Source organism: Colossoma macropomum, unplaced genomic scaffold (genome assembly GCF_904425465.1).
Source record: "Colossoma macropomum unplaced genomic scaffold, Colossoma_macropomum, whole genome shotgun sequence".
NCBI classification, from domain to species: Eukaryota; Metazoa; Chordata; class Actinopteri; order Characiformes; family Serrasalmidae; genus Colossoma; species Colossoma macropomum.
Window position 1 is genome coordinate 54211894 of NW_023494792.1, and position 19608 is coordinate 54231501.

At 39.7% G+C, this 19608-nt stretch overlaps 1 pseudogene; it reads right to left on the reverse strand.

Moving 5' to 3' along the window:
• Positions 1–10460: 10460 nt before the first annotated feature.
• Positions 10461–19608, reverse strand: part of LOC118811215 — a 31621-nt pseudogene continuing 22473 nt past the window's right edge.

A 19608-nucleotide genomic window follows, 5' to 3' on the forward strand; every position in this document is an offset into this window, starting at 1 on the left:
TTATCTCAGGCTCTGTCTAATTCTTTCTTTTTAGCTTGTTTTTTGTCATTTGTCTTCTTCTGATTATTTGTCATGTACACTGTTGTTGGCAAATGAGGAATGGCCAGTGTTTTACTTGCTGGTGGTTGTTTATCCAACATTGCTTTTCATGAGATGGTGACAGAGCAGTGATTGACACTCTGTCAGACACCTTTCCTGGCCCTGATTAGTTGTTTTGATTCTGGCGTGGATTCTTCCAAATGGCCTTGGAAGCACTAGGTGGACCCAGAGGAGCCTGTTGCTTTTTTTTAATAAAACAAGTGCAATGATGTGAAACTGCCTTCATTTTATTTTTTAAAGACTTTTTTGGACAAGAACAAATGAATGATTGAAGATTCACAACAAAATATTAGAATGGAAAGAAAACAGAAAAAAGGGAAAAATAGCAAAATGGCAAATAGAATGAATACTTTTTAAAATAAATGGTTCAACGTTTGGTCTGAGAGTTCTGTGTCCTCTCTCTTTTCTGCACTTACACTGATCCTGATTATCTGTCTTAATTAATACAGAGTGTTGGGGTGGGTTGCACCAACAAGAATTAAATTAAAGAGATAAACAGGGATTTGTCACTGTAAGTTTTATTTTAAACTGAGTTGTGTTGCAGCACCTAATCTTAAACATGGATTTAAAAATCTGTAATTAAAGCCTTAATCAATGATTAAAACCTGAACCTGACCTATTATAAATAAACAGTAACAACATTACTCTTGACACCAATCATTGTTTATAATCTATTTTTTTCCATTTTAAGTGAAAATTAGCCTATGGCTACACTACAAATAGCTCTCACCAGTAAAGAGCAAATTTAGTCCTTTAAACAGTCTGTTATTAGACCCGGAGGCTCGACGTCAGGGGGAGTCTTTTAACCAGCACTGACAAGACCGCAATATCTACAAAACCTGTAGATAATTTGAATCTAAATATTTTAAATACAAAGGCTCTGTATGTTATTCTGTAAGTTGCAGTGTAACGGTAAAAGCTTCATAATTACTAAAATCTAAAGCTTAACACTGAATATTATTAGATTAGTACTTTAGCCATTAGCTAGCTGTCTGCCAAGCTGTTCATGCTAGATCAACTAGTTCAGCAAACGCACATTCTTACCTGGAGTGTATTTAGTCGTTCAGCTGTTTACTTCATTTACACACAATTGTAACTATAAAGCATGAGTGCATTAGTGAGATCCCCCTGCTGCGTTTATTTTCTTCTATTTCAGTGATGCACACACAAGCTAATTGAGTGCTAATAGCGCCCCCTTGTGGGGAGAATTGATAACCATACGTGAGTGAGTTACAATTTTTCTATGGTGCTTTATATGTATAGTTTCTCTCGGAGAGAGATTTTCAAACACATTTTGTGAATTTAAACCAACAACTTTTTGGAATTTTAAATTTAATCCCTGAATGAAGTTTAAATCTGAGTTCAAAGTGTTGTGAAAAAAAGATTAAATTTAATTCAGATCTACTGTAAAAGTAATCCAGGATTAAAATGATGGTTTAAAATGCAAACCTGATTATTTTTAAACTAGTTTTAAATTTGGTGCAACATGTTTAATAGATAAACCTTGATTTAATCCAAGTTTAAGCTTAATCCTTGTTGGTGCAACCCACCCTCAGTTTAGTGCCTAAACGTTCTGTCAGTCTTCCTCGTGTTTGAAATGCAGCATGTCCTCTCTTCCAAATTCTATCTTCAACCTCTTTACATCTTTACACATCTTATCTTTACACAAAGATGTTACCTCAGTATAATAACACATCATCAAATACAAAAGGTATCATATATCAGTTCAGACTCAGACAGCAAAAAGAGCTAAAACTAAACACATCATGTCTGAGACATACAGTATCAGAAAGACAGATTAACAGTTATCTGGTGTCCAGAGTTCTTCTGCTGGTCCAGATATAGAGAGGAGAGGACAGTTCAGAATTATCTCTCAGTCCCCAGCAGGAGATTAAGTACATTACACACTTAAATCATAAGAAACTCGATATACAGAAATAAACTTGAAGCAGTGATTAAGGCTGTGTGGAAATGATATCACATAATAATAATCACAATCATTACAGACTTGCAAATGATATAAGAGAGAAAAAGCGAGGAAACGTTTATACTGTAATGCAATATTAGGCAATCTATCTGTTTTATAATTCATTTGTAAACATTTATAATGTTCTGGCCAATTTTTGGGTAACGACAGTACAACTGTCTCTAACACAACAGTGAGAATCACTCGTAGAAAATTATTACAATAAAACAGCACTTAGAACTTCTTGTCTCTACAGCTTTTGTAGCTTCACTCTTTTAAATGATATACAATGAAAATGAACTTCTCTTATTTAAGGTCTTCAGCCCAAACCATTCATATACTTAAACTATAATTAAACATTTTTGGTAGCAAATAGATTTTTTCTACTAACACACTTCTAATAAAACTTGATGCGCTAAATAGACACAACTCAGACTGTAACTGCCTATATTGAATATGATAACACACTGGTAGCATCTGTATAGAGAGTGTAGCTCACTAAGGCGGATAGTTTTCAAAGAAAGCGATGAAAGGTGAAAGGACACTTTGTGATATTTGGCCATAAATCTGGCCTTGACTTTTTCTTAAGACCTTTCTCATAAACAAATTTAAGCAAAAACCTAGGAAGATATTAGTGAATGATGCCCAATTTTTATGCTCCTTGAAATATGAATTATGATCTATAACAAATTCACTTGTTGAGTTTGAAGAGGTTTGAATGTAGTTTCCTGAGGAAAGACACTGGCTGTGGTCTCTCAGTCACATGATTCATCTCTGTCTGAGGCTCCTCCTCCACGTCATCATAGTCTGGAAAATAAGTACATTTAACTCAAATAATACATCTTTATTTTATAGGACACTTTATTCCAACAGTGTCTAAAAATCAGTAAATAGAGAGTGATGTAGGATCTGTTTAGTACTGTAGGCTGCAACTCAGTTAAAATTGTTCATTAAAGTCAACTTAATATCATAATGGGCATTTTCGCCTTATTACTTCTTTATATGTCTGGTCATATTAAGCCCATTTCATCATTTAAAAGACAAAAGTGTGTTCCAGTAATCTTCCATCAAAATATACTGACTTTTGCTTGCCTATAAAACATCTTCTGATTTCTGATTACATCACTAGGCACCAATAGGAAAATAATATTAACCACTAATATTACATTTCACCTCCTCTTTCAACCACCCCCATATATCATCAAGAGGAAATGCTAAACTAGTTCTGAGATTTTCTGTGATACTGTGTTTCACTTACACATACATAACAAACATAACTATGCAGAAAAAATAAAGTTTCATGATTTCCAATTTACATTGACTTTAAATTTTCAGTGACCATAGTGTAATATATTAAAAATGTTTCTATGTGAGTGTTTCAGACAGACAGCTGTACAGATGAGTTAGCTTGTTAGCTTTGTTATGTTTACCAGGTTAGCATCTGTTTACTAAGTTGCTTGATGAGAGTGAGACGGTAGGGAACATATAGTTTTGTTAAAGCTGTGTGGGAGTGACAAGCGACATCAGCCTTGTGGTCAGTCAGACAAGATTAGGACCAAACAAATTTATGCCAGAAAGGAAACAAATTCTGGCAAAATATATCAGTTATTGAACATTTGAAAGTAATTCATTGGACATATTGTGTACATGTATATTGTGTTCCCTCAAAATTAATCTACTTAGAATGCAACACATTTATTGTATTTACTGTTTCCTGGGGCTTTCATTGACAATTCTCTTTCAAAGAAAAAATATATGAACAGAAAGGAATTTTATCAGATGATGTATTCAATATTTACCGAACTAACCAACTTTATGCACAGATGTGTAATGTGTATAAGAGGCTACAGTGCTCTAAGTGAATACTGAATGAGTTTTACCTTAAAGGTAAATTTATAAGTAATCTATAAAGCTGTAAAAAATAATGTGTCTGTATAAAATGTATGATTTATGATAACTGACTTTTTTTTTTCTCTTCAGTGTCTTAGCGATCTCTCATACCACACTCACCATGTGAATAAATATGGCAGAACTTCATGTTTGAATGGACAGTGCAGTAAAAAGACTTACCTTCTGCCCCACATCAAAAAGTGAGGACACTGTTTATTTTTCATATGCCATAGATCAGGGCTGCCCGTTCCTGGAGATCTACCACCCTGGAGAGTTCAGATCCAACATGTCTGGCTCTAATGGTCAGATGCCTCTGAAGGCCTTCATTTTCTGGATCAGGTATCTTTGATTAGGTTTGCAGCTAAACTCTGCAAAGTGGTAGATCTCCAGGACCAGGATTGGGCACCCCTGCCATGGATAATGTAAACATGTTTTTAGCAGGCTTTCTGTGCACTAGATTTAAATCATTTACTCCCCCTCCACATATCATAGCAGAATATACAATAAGATTAGACACTCACCTTTTACCCCTCCTACATCCTATTTAGCAGGGATTACATCATCATAGTTCTCTGGTGTATCCACTACACAAACATGGAAAGATAAATGTTAACAATAAGAAACCAACTGACATTGTACTGTGTTGCATTAATTAAAACTTACTTGTCATAATGTTGGAGTTTAGTCCAGCGGTAACAGCATCACCATAGTTATCTGTCATGTCTTCTGTCAAAATGTGGAGATAAATGTCATTAAATCAGCATCAGTATCATCAGTGACTGTGTTCATGTTTGAGATTACAGTATTGTTACATTACAAGTCAAACCTGTTACAACAGCTGAGCTCTGATCAGCAGTGATGACATCATCATAATTCTCTGCTACGTTCTCTACACCAAAACACAGAGACATTTAAAGGATAGATTTTTAACAGTTGCCTGCCATAGGTATTTGTCAGGCGTTTCACTGTAATCACTGAATGTGGGGTTTTCGCTATTAAATGAAGTTTTGACTTCCATTTGAGTTATTCTGGTTTAAAAAAATAAAATGTATAAATTGCCGCTGTCAGGGCAAAATGTTGTATATCCATTTTTCATATTTGTAAATAATTTGAAATCACCAACTTCTCTTTACATTGCATCAAAATTTCATAGTGAATGGACCAATAGAAATGATCCAAAATTACTTGGAATAAATAATTTCTCTATTAACTTCCATTAAAAATACTAAAGATTTGTCATTATCTTGTAAATTGTAAAGTTAGCTTTTTTGAGATACAATGTTTTGTTCTGGCAGCAACAGTATATATCGATGCTGTCAGAACAAAACCTTGCACTTTCAAAATTAAGGAAGAGAAGAGAAGGAAAAAAACATGATTAGCATATCTTGCAAAAACTGAAAAACCTGCCTGTACATACTTGTGGACTGTAGGGGACAGTAAAGCCCCACAAATGACTTAAAAAGTCATTACAAATATAGACTATTATACCTATTCTATGTTCATAGCATTTGTAATGATTTTTAAACTACTTTAATTTCTACTTCTTTCTAAAACTAAAACCCCGAAACAGAAACACACCTGATACACTATCAGAGATCTGTCCAGCAGTGATGACATCATCATAGCTCTCTGCTGTGTCCTCGTTTGCTGATTCACCTAAATCAAATAAAAGCAGACTGACTTTACAAACAGTGCAGTCATATTTTTACATTGTGGTTTAATATACAGGTAAAATCAGGTGAGTAATTAATAAGGGAACCCACTTATCAGGCCACTGGCGGTGACATCATCATAATATTCTGCCTTTACTCCACTCAGAGACTTTGCTGTAAAAAGAAAAAATAACTTATGTTTAATTAGTTTTATAAATAAAATACTCATTCAGAGATGTTTTAATGTAAATTCATTTTTTTGTGAGCTACCGTGTGTGACTCCTTTAAGATTATGGAGGAAATCATTTTTGACAGATACAGATGTATCAAATATTTAATTGGAGAAACAAACTAGATTTAGCATTGAAGAGAATTTCATTCTAAGATACCAAAGAACAATAAATGTTTCAAGAAATTCTCTAAATCACAACCTGGATAGAGTTGGTTGGGTGGAGGAACCTAAACCCATACCCAATTAAAAATATTGATACTTTAGTTTGAAGCAAAATTATCTTTCCACAAAACAACTTGAGCAGAAGTAAAAATGTACAAGATACATACAAATTAATTAGTAACCAAATGTTAATGACTAAAATGTAACTGGGTAAAAGGTAACCTGAGAGAAGCTCCTCATCCACATTCTCATATCCTGAATGCTGTTCTTCAGAGAGGATACTTCCTGTTAGAGGAGAGCAGAACAGAACATCAAACACGTTCAGAATGCAGAACCACCCACAATTCTCTGAGTGCTATGGATCATTTTGAACTGGGTTCGTTCTAAGAAATGATAGCAGCGCAGCCAGTAGAGGGCGCTCTCTGCCACACTGGTCAACACAACACTCAATCACTCAGTCATTTACTTGGTCAATAACTCACTCGGCCACTTATTTGATCACTTATTCGATCACTCAGCCACTTGCTCTGTCTTTAGGTCACTCATTCACTCACTAAGTCATTCACTTTGTCTCTTGGTCTCTCACTCAGTCACTCATTCACTCACTCAGTTATTGACTAACTTCGTCACTCATTCAGTCTCTTTGTCACCTACTTGGTCACTCATTCGGACACTCTGTCATTTGGTCACTCAGTCACTTATTCACTCAGTCAATCAATTTACTTCTATGTGACTCATTCAATCACTTGACCACGAACTCGGTCACTTGATCCCTCATTCAGTCAGTTGTTTACTCACTCACTTATTAACGTAGTCAATCATTTAGTCACTTGGTCACTCGCTCACTCTGACACTTTGTCACTTATTCACTCGGTCACTCACTCAATTTGTTACTCATTCACTCCTTCACTTGGTCACTCACTCAGCCAGTAAAATGTGCAAAAATGCAAGTATTCAGATCCACAGTCATATCAAGTGAAGTGTTTCAGTGAAATGCAGTACCTATATTTATACAGTGTTCCATAATTTGGAACTGCAAGAAGTGGGGAGTGAGTTAGTCCCATATTTGTTATGTATATGTGTGTGTGGGTCCGTGTGGGTGTTATGTGTATGTGTGTGTGGGTCCGTGGGAGTTGTGGAATCTGATGGCTTGTGGAAAGAAACTGTTGCACATTCTGGCTGTGAGGGCCTGAATGATGTGGTACCTTCTTCCACATGGCAGAAGAGAGAACAGTTTGTGTGAAGGGTGTGCAGGGTCAGTCACAATGCTAGTGGCTTTTGGATGCAGCATGTGGTGTAAATGTCCGTGATGGAGGGGAGAGAGACCCCGATGATCTTTTCAGCTGTCCTCACTATTTGCTGGAGTGTCTTGCGGTCGGAGGTGGTGCAATTCCCAAACCAGGCAGTAATGCAGCTGCTCAGGATGCTTTCTATAGTGCTTCTGTAGAAGGTGGTAAGGATGGTGGGTGGGAGATGAGCTTTCCTTAAATTCTGCAGGAAATAGAGATGCTGCTGGGTTTCCTCGGTTACGAAGCTGGTGTTCAGGGTTTAAGTGAGGTTCTCTGCTAGATGAACACAGAGGAACTTGGTGCTCGCAACAGTTTGCACAAGGGAGTTGTTGATGGTGAGTGAAAAGTGGTCACTCTGTGCTCTCCTGAAGTCAACAACCATTACCTTGTTTTGTCCACATTCAGATGTAGGTTGTTGACTTTACACCAGTCTGTCAGTCGCCGCACTTCCTTTCTGTATGCTGACTCGTTCTTGCTGATGAGACCAACCACAGTCGTGTCATCAACAAACTTTATGATGTGGTTGGAACTGTGAACTGCTGCACAGTCATGAGTTGGCAAAGTGAACAGCAGTGGACTGAGCACACTGCCCTGGGGGGCTCCAGTGCACAGTGTGATGGTGTTAGAGATGCTGCTTCCGATCTGGACTGACTGAGGTCTCTCAGAAAGAAAGTCCAGGATCCAACTGCACAGGGAAGTGTTCAGGCAAAGCAGGGTCAGCTTTCCAACTAGATGCTGAGGGATGATGGTGTTGAATGCTGAACTGAAGTCTATACACATCTGTAGAGCGGTTGGAGCAATATACAGAGGGTCCAATGAAGGAGGCAGCTTGGTCTTGATGTGCCTCATTATGAGTTTTTGAAGGACTTTAAGACTTTTGTTTTTGATCACCCTCATGATGGTTGCTCAAGTGAAGAACTTTTGTGTAAGCTTAAGCAAGGCAATCATTCTGTGTCAACCTACACTATGAAATTCCGCACATTAGCTGCTGGTAGTGGTTGGAATGAGCCTGCTCTCTTAGTAGCATTTCAGAATGGACTCAATCCAGATGTACTCACTGAGTTGGCATGCAAACATGACAATTTGACCTTAGGTCAATGTATTAACCTCTCTATTCTCTATAAGGCTGATCAGCTTCTTCAGAAACAGGCCTTGCACAAAAGTTCTCCTTGCACTCATATGATTTCCAGCTCCAGTTCCTGTTCTGGTTCCCATTTCTGTGCCGATTCCAGTTCCAGCTTGGCTCTAGAACTCATGCAGTGTGACTCATCAAGGCTGTCCAGAGAGGAGAGGCTCCATTGTCTTCACGGAAGTCTGTGTATGTATTGTGGCGCTTCTGGTGCACAGGTGCCAACCCCGGTAAAATGTTTCACCATTAATCGACTCAGGAGCCGAGGGGAATTTCCTACATTCTGAAGTGAATTACTCAGCTTACTTCAACACTCACATCCAGCAAGTCCATCTGTTAGATAATGATTTATTTGTTAAAGGAGAAAAGTGTGATTTTAATTTACAAAGAGTTTCATTCTTAGGCTACATCATTAGTGCTCAGGGAGTCTTAATGGACGATCAAAAGTTAGAGGCTGTGATTAACTGGCCCACTCCTCACCTCTCACTGCTCTACTTAAGGTAGCATTCAAAAGGTTGGATTGTAGCCCAGCAGCACAGCCTGCCTTCGCAATCTCAAGACTACATTTACTTCGGCACCTATTCTCAAACATCCTGATCCCTCTAAACCGTTTGAAGTAGACATGGATGCTTCGGAAACTGGAGTAGGTGCGATCCTGTCCCAGCATAGTGGTAACCCTGAGAAACTTCACTCGATAGCCTTCTAATCACAGAAACTGACCCTCGCAGAATGGGACTATGGTATAGGTGATCATGAACTCTTATCTGTTAAACTCGCAATAGAAGAATGGAGACGTTGGTTTGAGGGAGCTGCTCACCATTTCCTAGTCCTAACTGACCATAAAAACTTAGAGTACCTCCGTTCTGCCAAGTGTTCAGACCCTCGTCAGGCTTGTTGGTCCCTTTTCTTCTCACATTTCCAATTCAGTATCTCTTATCATCCTGGTTCATGTAATTCAAAAGGTGATGCATTGTCAAGAATTCACCAGTGTGACTCTACAAGAGAAAATCCATCCGAGCCTGAGTCTATTCTCCCTTCTTCTGTCCACATAGCATCAATCCACTGGGATATCGACAAAGAGATCACCAGAGCCCTAGAAAACTGCAATGTCCCAGACAGCTGTCCTCAGAATAAATTATACGTACCAGTTCAACTTCATGACCATCTGGTTACTTGGGCTCATTCCTCTTTTACCTCTGGTCATTCTGGTCAATTCTGTACACAACAACTTCTAACAAACCACTACTGGTGGGAAACTCTTAAACAAGATGTACACAAGTTTGTCTTGTTCTGTTTGTTATGTGCTCAAAGCAAAACACCTAAGACTCTCCCAGCTGGTAAACTACTGCCTCTCCCTGTGCCAGAACGTCCATGGTCACACATTGCAATTGATTTTGTTACCGATTTACCCCGCATCTGATGGTTTTACAACTATTCTGACTGTAGTAGATTGTTTCTCAAAAGGCGTTAGGTTTGTTCCTTTTAAATCACTACCCAATGCTTTTGACACTGCCGTAGCACTGTACGACCACATTGTCCATAATTTTGGCATACCTGAAGATATAGTGTCTGATAGAGGTTCTCAGTTCATGTCTAGGGTATGGTCTGGCTTCTGTGAACACATTGGTATCAACGTCAGTCTCACCTCTGGTTATCACCCGCAATCTAATGGGCAATGTGAATGGGTTAATCAGGAGTTAGGAAAATTTCTTCATGCTTTTTGTCAGAATAACCCTGAGGGAGGTCTGGGAGCAGACTCATTCCAGCATTGAGGCGGCCATTCAGCGCACCGAAGAACAAGCTGACAGGCGTCATGGGGAGACCCCCTCCTTTCAGCCCGGAGACTGGGTTTGGTTATCCACCCAGGACCTCAGGTTTAGGGAGGGTAGCCATAAGTTGTAACCCAAGTACACTGGTCCTTTCCAGATTGTTAAGAAAATCAATGATGTCACAAACAGACTTAATATACCTGCTCAGTATCTCACCCACATTTCATGTATCCCTCCTTAAGCCTGTGGTCCCAGGTCCTCTGGATGAGGTGTCACCTGACGGGGCTCCACAGGAACTGCTGGAGGTGGATGGTGCCCCTGTCTACGCTGTTTGTTAGGTGCTGGACTCCCGGTGATGTGGAGGGATCCTCCAATATCTTATTGACTGGGAGGAATATGGACCACAGGAGAGAAACTGCACCAGCGAAAGATGTTCTGGACCCTGGGTTGGTGGTGGATTTCCGTACACTTCCGTACACCGTACATTTTGTCACTCAATTGGTTACTTAGTCATCTACTCAGCCACTGGTATGGACTCTTGGTCAGTTGGTAGCTCATTCAGTAGCTCACTTGGTCAATCTCTGTCATTTGGTCACTTGGTCACTCAGTCCCTTTCTGTGACTTGGTTGCTCACTCACTCAGTCATTCATTCATTGGGTCACTTGGGCACTCATTCACTCACTCCCATGGTCACTCACCCTGACACTTGTTCACTCACTGAGTCACTTTCTATCACTTGGTTGCTCGCTTGCTCACTTGGTCACCTATTTAATCACTCACTTGGTCACTGACTCACATATTCTCTTGGTCACATGCTCAGCCACTTGATCACATTTGGTGAAACTGGTTGGCTTACTCAGTCACGCATTCATTCACATGGTTGTTGGTCACTTAGTCACTCACACATACTTTTTGCTTTGGTCACTCAGCCACCTGGTTACCTACTTGGTCAGTCACTTGGCCACGCAGTTACACTCAGACATTCAGTCACTCACTCGGTCACTCACTCACTCACTTGGCCACGCAGTTACACTCAGACATTCAGTCACTCACTCGGTCACTCACTCACTTAGACATTGTCTCATTTCATCACTCACTTTGTCACTTACTCTGTATCTCACATTCTCTGTCACTTGGTAACTTAATCACTTGGTCACTTACTCCCTCAGTCCATCACTTACTCACTCAGTCAGTCACTTGGTCATCTACTTGGTCATTCAATTAGTCACAAACTCAGTGATTCACTCTTACTCATTTGGCCTTTCTTGCTGACTCCCTTTATCATTTTCTTATATGGTCATTCTTTCACTCACTCCCTCATTTTGTTGGTTATACACTCTCCCTCTTCCCTCTGTCCTTTTTACACACACACATACAAATACCTAGGTGCCTAATAGATGCTTATCAGCAGAACTAACACACTACACTACATGTCGACCTACTCTAACTACACATTTCTTCTAATACACTCTTAAGTCTTATTTAGCTGATTTACCTTTATTATTTTTACAACCCCAATTCCAAAAAAGTGGGGATGCTGTGTAAAATCTAGATAAAAACAGAATGCAATGATTTGCAAATCTCATAGACCCATATTTTATTCACAGTAGAACATAGAACACATATCAGATGTTGAAAGTGAGACATTTTACCATTTCATGAAAAACATTAACTCAATTAGAACTTGATGGCAGAAACGCATCTCAAAAAAGTTGGGACAGGTGCAACAGAAGGCTAGAAGTAAGTGGTACTCATAAAAACAGCTGGAGGAGCAATTTGCAACAAACTCACATGACTGGGTATAAAAAGAGCATTTTAGAGGGCTTTGGATATCCCACCATCTACGTTACATAATATCATCAAAAGATTCGGAGAATCTGTAGAAATCCCTGTATGTAAGGGACAAGGCCGACGGTCAATATTGGACGCTCATGATCTTCAGGCCCCCAGGTGGCACTGCATTAAAAACAGGCATGATTCTCTACTGGAAATCACTGCATGGGCTCAGGAACACTTCTGTGAACACAGTTCGCTGTGCAATCCACATGTGCAAGTTAAAGCTGTATCATGCAAAGAAGAAGCCATATGTCAACATGATCCAGAAATGCCAAAGCTCATTTGAAATGGACTGAGGCAAAATCGAAAACTGTTTTGTGGTCAGATGAATCAAAATTTGAAATTCTATTTGAAAACCATGGATGCCGTGTCCTGTGGACTCAAGAGGAGAGGGACCATCCAGCTTGTTATCAGCACACAGTTGAAAAGCCTGCATCTCTGATGGTATGGGGTTGCATTAGTACCTATGACGTGGACAGCTTACACATTTGGAAAGGCACTATCGATGCAGAACAGTATATAGAGGTTTTAGAACAACATATGCTCCCATCCAGACAACGTCTCTTACAGGGAAGGCCTTGTATATTTCAGCAAGACAATGCTAAACCACATAGTGCATCCATCACAACAGCATGGCTTTGCAGAAGAAGAGTCTGGGTGCTGAACTGGCCTAGCTTCAGTCCAGAACTTTCACCAATAGAAAACATAGCTAGAATCCCACATCAGACAAGAATGGGACAACATTCCTCTCCCAAAACTCCAGCAGTTGGTCTCCTCACTTCCCAGAGGTTTACAGACTGTTTTTAGACTCTTTTTTGAGATGTGTTGTTGCCATCAAGTTCTAAATGAGTTAATGTTTTTCATGAAATGGTAAAATGTCTCGCTTTCAACATCTGACGTGTTCTGTGTTCTACTGTGAATAAAATATGGGTCTATGTGATTTGCAAATCATTGCATTCTGTTTGTATTTACATTTATTTACATTATACACAGTGTCCCAACTTTTTGGAATTGGGGTTGTACATTAAGAAAAAAATAGTGAAAAAAAAAAAATTTAATTATTGATTATTTGTGTCAAGCTCTTAAATCATAGTTCTTTTGAGAACACTATATTTTTTTTTTATAACTAAGAGTGAGCTAGCATTATGTCTAATGTAAGTATACTTTAATTTAATACAATAATCCTCATGTAAAACACTCCATATATCACTCACTCCTTTGAGTTGAGTCATTTCTTTTAGTGATGGATCTGCGGTCGATCTCCTCATAGACTGCCTCAGTGAGAGTCTTACGCCTCCTCTTAGAGAGCACTGTGAGGGAGACAGAGAGAAACATGGAGCCAGTTCAGTAGAAGAGAAGACTGATGACAGACTGAAGGACTAATGATGTTTAGAGAATGTACAGAAAGTGGATTGTAGATGATCTCTGAATCTCTCTACCTCTCCTGAGCACTCTGTTCTGGTAAAACAGCACAACCAGAAGCACTAAGGCCAGGAAGAGCAGCACTCCCAGAACCAGGAGAGACACTGGATAGATGGACAGAACAGCTGCTGAAAGAGTTTGTGAAGGAGTGTTTGCTCTCTCCACTGGCTGACCAACTGCTAATAAAATACAGAATAGAAATGGTGTAAAGCACTGAACAATTTATTCAGAAAATTGAGAAAACTAAAGAGACAAAATTGTACCTGTAGTGATGAAAGTGGTGATTGTTGTTGTGGGTGCAGTAGAGGTAGGTGCAGATATCTCTGAAAATACAGAAAAAAACACAAACAATAAACAGCCAACAACACACACAAAGAACAAGTATCCCATGTCATAATGTGTTGGTACAAAGGCATAATTTTGTTTTATTTGCCTCTGTTGTCCACAGTATTATATCTGTACTTAAACAGTTCACAAGTGGTTAAAGGTGCACATTCTCCGGTTTTAATACAGGGCAATTCAATATCTAGGACATAGCAGTGGTCCAGTAAATTAGTCATGTTTAGTTCTTTGTTGCATATCCTTTGCATGTAATGACTGCTTGAAATCTGTGACTCACAGACATGACCAGGTGTTGAGTATCTTCTCTGGTGATGCTTTATCAGGCTTGTACTTCTGAGCTCCTGCTTGTTTTGGGGGCTATTTCCATTAGGATTTTGCTTCAGCACACAAAACCATGCTCAATAGGATTCAGACCAAGTGATTGACTTGGCCAGTCAAAAAGTTTCCAGTTTTTAGCTTTAAAACTTTGTTGCTTGGGCAGTATGTTTGGGATCATTGTCTTGCTGTATGTTGAAGCGCTCCAATGACTTTGGAAGCATTTTTTGTTGCTAACTAGTAATTTGCATCTTGCAGTGTAGCCTCTGTATATCTGTTTATAAAGTCTTCTGCAGACAGCAGCCATTAATCCACACCTGCCTCATGAAGAGTGTTTCTGATCTGTCACACTGGTTTATGGGGCTTTTTCTTCATCATGGTAAGAATTCTTCGGTCATCAGCTGATAAAGTCTTCCTTGGCCTACCAGTCCCTTTTGTTGACAACCAGCTAAAGCAGACTTCAAAGGTGACCAAAAGCCTAGATTCGAGACTAGATGATGAAAGCTCTCTTACCTGTACTAATGAAGCAATTAATCACAGCTGAGAAATCAAAAACACCTGTGAAGCCCTATGTCCCAAACATTATGGTGGGCACTGCACAGAGTAAAGCTTTTAGTATTAAGTTGCAATTTTGATTCTGATTTCTTACTATTTAAAAACTGAATATGATAAACTAACATTAGAAAATATTAACAAAAATTATTAAAACATTCTGCAGATAAATAACACCATGATATTATTGTGTTTCGTATTGAATAGTGTTTTGATTGGAATCAGGAAATCCAACATCCAGCAGCTCCTCTGACCTGCACAGGTGACTCCAGCGTCCTGACTGTGGGAGCAGTCAGTGTGGTTCTTCAGGGAATGAGGACAGTCCCACAGGTGAATCTCATTCCCTCTACACTTCACTCTGTTCAGCCAGATAGGCCCTACACCAGCACCAAAGACAGCACTCCCATCAGCACTCAGCGCCAGCCCACAGCCCAGCTGCCTGCAGACCACCTGAGCATCCCTGATGTCCCACTGATAATCACAGACAGACCCCCATTCAGCATTATGATATACCTCCAGCCTCCCAGAGCAGCTTCCATTTCCTTCACTCAGCCTGAGAGGCAGGTGATCTACATTACATGAGGAGATACAGAACACTGATTAATTACTGTTTCTGAGCTCATTAAATACAGTAATAGTACTATATTTTTTACTACAGCAAGATATGTTTGGGGCAATAAAGTTCACTTTGAAAAACACAAGAATGCATAAGCTAATGATGTGCATTGAGCTTTGGAGGGCAAGAGCACTTGTGCGACTGATTTCATTGGTTGTCTAGTGTCCTTACTTGAGCACTGTCTCTGGTGGTGAAATGAGGAACATTTAAGATGGTTTTGTAGTGCAAGATGATTTTCCTCTCCTGTGAGTATGAAAAAATACTTTACTAACCATAGAACTTCAACATTCATTTACAAATTTAACTCTAAAGACATTTGAGTCATAGAGATTCCTTATGGTAACATCTAAAAGTATTGTACAGGAGAAAAGAAATTCCTACCTAAGCAGGTAATTTGAGCCACTTCATTGTGATTATCACACATGTTCTCTCTCCAGGGTGAAGATGGACAATGCCACAGAGTGGAGTCATGACTCCTACATTTCAGATCATCTAGCCAGTTAGGAGCTGATTTCACTCTTGCATTGGTAGCCCCCTCATTGCCAGATCTCCCACAGTTCAGCTTCTGACAGATTAAACTTGCTGTTTCTTTATCCATCCTATTTACACACACATTACCCCAGGTTCCATTGTAGAACACTTCCAGATTCCCCTTACAGCCCTCAGTGAGTCTGATCTCCTTAAATTCTGGTGCAAGAAGGATGCATTAAGAAAACTTTTATATTGAGTCAATTTTTATATTCATTTCTCAAACATTGAAAACGCATAGTGTTCTCTTTATAAAACTCCTTAATATCAGCTAATCTTATTTCTATATTGAATATTATATTGGGACTTATATTGTGAAGATTTTGGACGTATGAGATGCACATATTAGACGTTAATAGTCGCCCCATGTCTAAAAAGAGCTTATGTCAATTTCAGACAACACTAGTGGCAGTCATCACGTTACCTGAGCACACAACCCCTACGTCATCCTTGTGTCCACATTCATAATCTTCACACAGCTGAGATCTGCAGTTCCACAGGGATGTCTCGTTCCCCTCACACTCTACCTCATTCAGCCATATGGGTCCAGTTCCAGGTCCAAACCGGGCTGGTACCGGAGCACTGAGGGCCACTCCACAGTGCAGCTGTCTGCAGACCACCTGTGCATCCTTAATATCCCAAAAGTCATCACTCACTGTCCCCCATGAGCCGCTGTGGAAAACCTCCAGCCTTCCTGCACAGTCTCCCCCAGAACCAACCAGCCTGATGGAGCTGTGAGCTAAATTGAAGCACAGGTTCAAAGCCACACACAAAGACAAAAGTAATAAGACTGAATATGTTCTCCACTAAATATAACCAGCTTGTTTTGCTTTAGTAATACTTTTTTGAAATTATTCTCCCAAGTCATAAACTTGTTCTAGTTATTTGAATATGAATTATTCTATTTTTATTCTAGTTAAAATGTTGTAACATTTACTAGAGCAGGTGATTGAGAGCTGTTCTCTGGAGCTGCAGTTGATTGCTTGTGCACTGCTGCAGTTCCTCAGATGAGCTTCACTCCCAGTACAGTTGAAACCCTGTCACACACATGTGTCTGTGTTCAGGACTGGATGTAGAGGAGCTGGAGAAGTTGAACACAGAGCCACAGCCCAGCTGTCTGCAGACCACAGAGGCCTCAGACTCACTCCAGGAGTCCAGCAGAACTCTCCTCCAGTCCTGCCTGAAGTACACCTCCACCTCCCCTTCACACTCCATCCCTCCAGACAACCGCACACGCCCCTCATGAAACTCCAGAGAGGCACCTACAGGAAATATTCAGAACTCAATTTTAGATTTAATTTTATTTTCCAGATTTAATTACCTTTTAAGCCACCAGAAATAAACATATTTATACATGAAGAGGGTGCATATGACATGAGCTCACCACTGCAGATGACTCCAGCATCCTGTTTATGAGAGCATGCAGATCGACTCCATGATGAAATGGGACATTTTGACAGGTGTGTTTCGTTCCCCTGACAATCAAACACATCAGCCCAGATCTGGCCACTCCCCTCCCCAAACCAGTCTGACCCCAACACAGCCACAGCACTCCCACACTTCAGCTGACCACAGAGGACACTGGCACCTCTCATATCCCAGCTTACATCACACACTGTGCCCCACTCACTGAGGTACTGGAGCTCCACTCGACCAGAACAGGAGTCAGAGCTGCTCACCAGTCGAGCCCCTGTGTGACCTGAACACACAACTAAGAAGTTATTAAAACAGCAACTAACAGAATTCAGATATAATGATTTCTTAGTCGTTATGATGATAAATATTTAATGTAAAAAACCAGAATGCTCCAATTTTATACTTAACCTGAACATATAAGTCCCACATCACTGTCATGAGTGCAGTTGTGTTTGAGTGAAGATGATATTGGACAGAGAGTAATTGCAGTTTCGTTGCCACTACACTGAAGCTCCTTTGACCACACCTGACCCTTCCCTCTGCCAAAAGCAGCTGCTCCCAGCACCTCCACAGGAAGCCCACAGCCCAACTCTTGACACACAACCTTTGCATCCTGCTGGTCAAAGTCAGCATCACACACTGTGAACCAGGTCTGACTATGAAGCACCTCCACTCTCCCAGAGCACTGGTGAAAACCATCTGTAAGTCTGGACTTTCTGTGACCTATGTTCATTTAAATAACATTAAAATGAAATGTCATTTATAACAATAATACAGCCATTCAAAAATACTGAGTAATTTTAAAAAATGACTTAGCTACACAAAGTCAACAGGTAACAGAAACCTAAGCTCAACAGGAAGCGTATTCTTTATAAAGTTCTACATCCAAAAAAAATTCCAAAAAAATTGGAACAGTATGTAAAATGGTAATAAAAACAGAAACCATTAGTAAATTGTGTTTAAACTGTATTAAATTGGAAATGCAGAAACATGATATTTGATGTTTTACCTCATTAACTTTATTGCTCATTAGAAACATGATGCCTGCAATACTTTGGGACAGTTGGGACAGCAGCCTGTTCATCAGTGTGTTACATCATCTTTCCTTTTAACAGCATGTAATAAACTTTTGGGGACTGAAAACACCAGTTGATCCAATTTTGAAAATAGAATTTTTTGTCATTCTTTAGTCATACAAGTCCTCACAACTGTGTGGGGACATCGTTGTCATATTTTGCACTTCATAATGCCGCATGTTTTCAATAGGAGATATGTAGGTCAGTCTAGTACCCACACTCTCTGATCACACAGCCATGCTGTTACATATGTATGGCAGCATATGTTGTTTTAAAAACTGTAATTATCTTTCATATTTCAACATTAAGCATGGTGCTTTCACAGATTTTGTTTTGTTATGGTGTCAACACAGATCAGACGCTTACAGATAAAAGGACAAGTTTGAAGTTTACTTGAGGTTTTGATGGAGGTACAGAGGGCGTAGTCAGAACAGGTGTGGGTCAGAACCAGAGAGCAAGAGATCCAAAACAAGCGGGATATCTAGAGAGTAGCCAAAAACCAGTCCGAGTTCAAAAACCAAAATCTCATACAATATCCAGCGAACAAACCAAAAAGGGCAATGACAAAAAGGGCAGGTCAGAAATATGGAAAACAGGTCATACACCAAAGAACTTACACAAACAAAGACCGCTCAATACGCAACAAATGGTGTTGACTATATTTCGCAAAGTTCTAAGCTAAAGCCTGGGCTTAATATACTAACTGACTAATGAGGTGTGACAGTTGGAATAAGAGTCACATGGTCTCCCACTGGTTCATGGGAGTTGAAGTCCTCTGGGCCGTTCAAGGACTCAAGTGATCTGAGGAAACAGGAACAGGTGGAGGAGGCGTCCTCGGCAGGAGGCGCGACATTTTTGATAGCTTTTGAACTTTACCCTGGTAACAATCTGGATAGTCATTTACTTCTATAGCCCAGAGAACACATCACCCATTATATTCATAAATATATGATATCTCAAAGGTTGATTCATTAGACCACAATACAAGTTTTCCCTGAGCATCATTCCATTTCATATAAGTTCAAGCCCAGAGAAGTCAGCAGGGTTTCTGGATGTTGTCGACATATGACCATGGTGCATAGTACAGACTAACTTGAAGTTGTGGATGCAGTGATGAAATGTATTTATTGACAACAGTTTGTCAAAGTATTTCCGAGCCCATGCGGTGATATCCATCACAGAAACACAGATTTTTAATGCAGTGCCGTATGAGGAATCAAAGGTCATGGATGTTCAGTTGTGATTTTCTGCCTTCCTTACACACATATTTATCAAGATTACCTGAATCTTTTGATAGTATTATGCACTGAGGAGGGT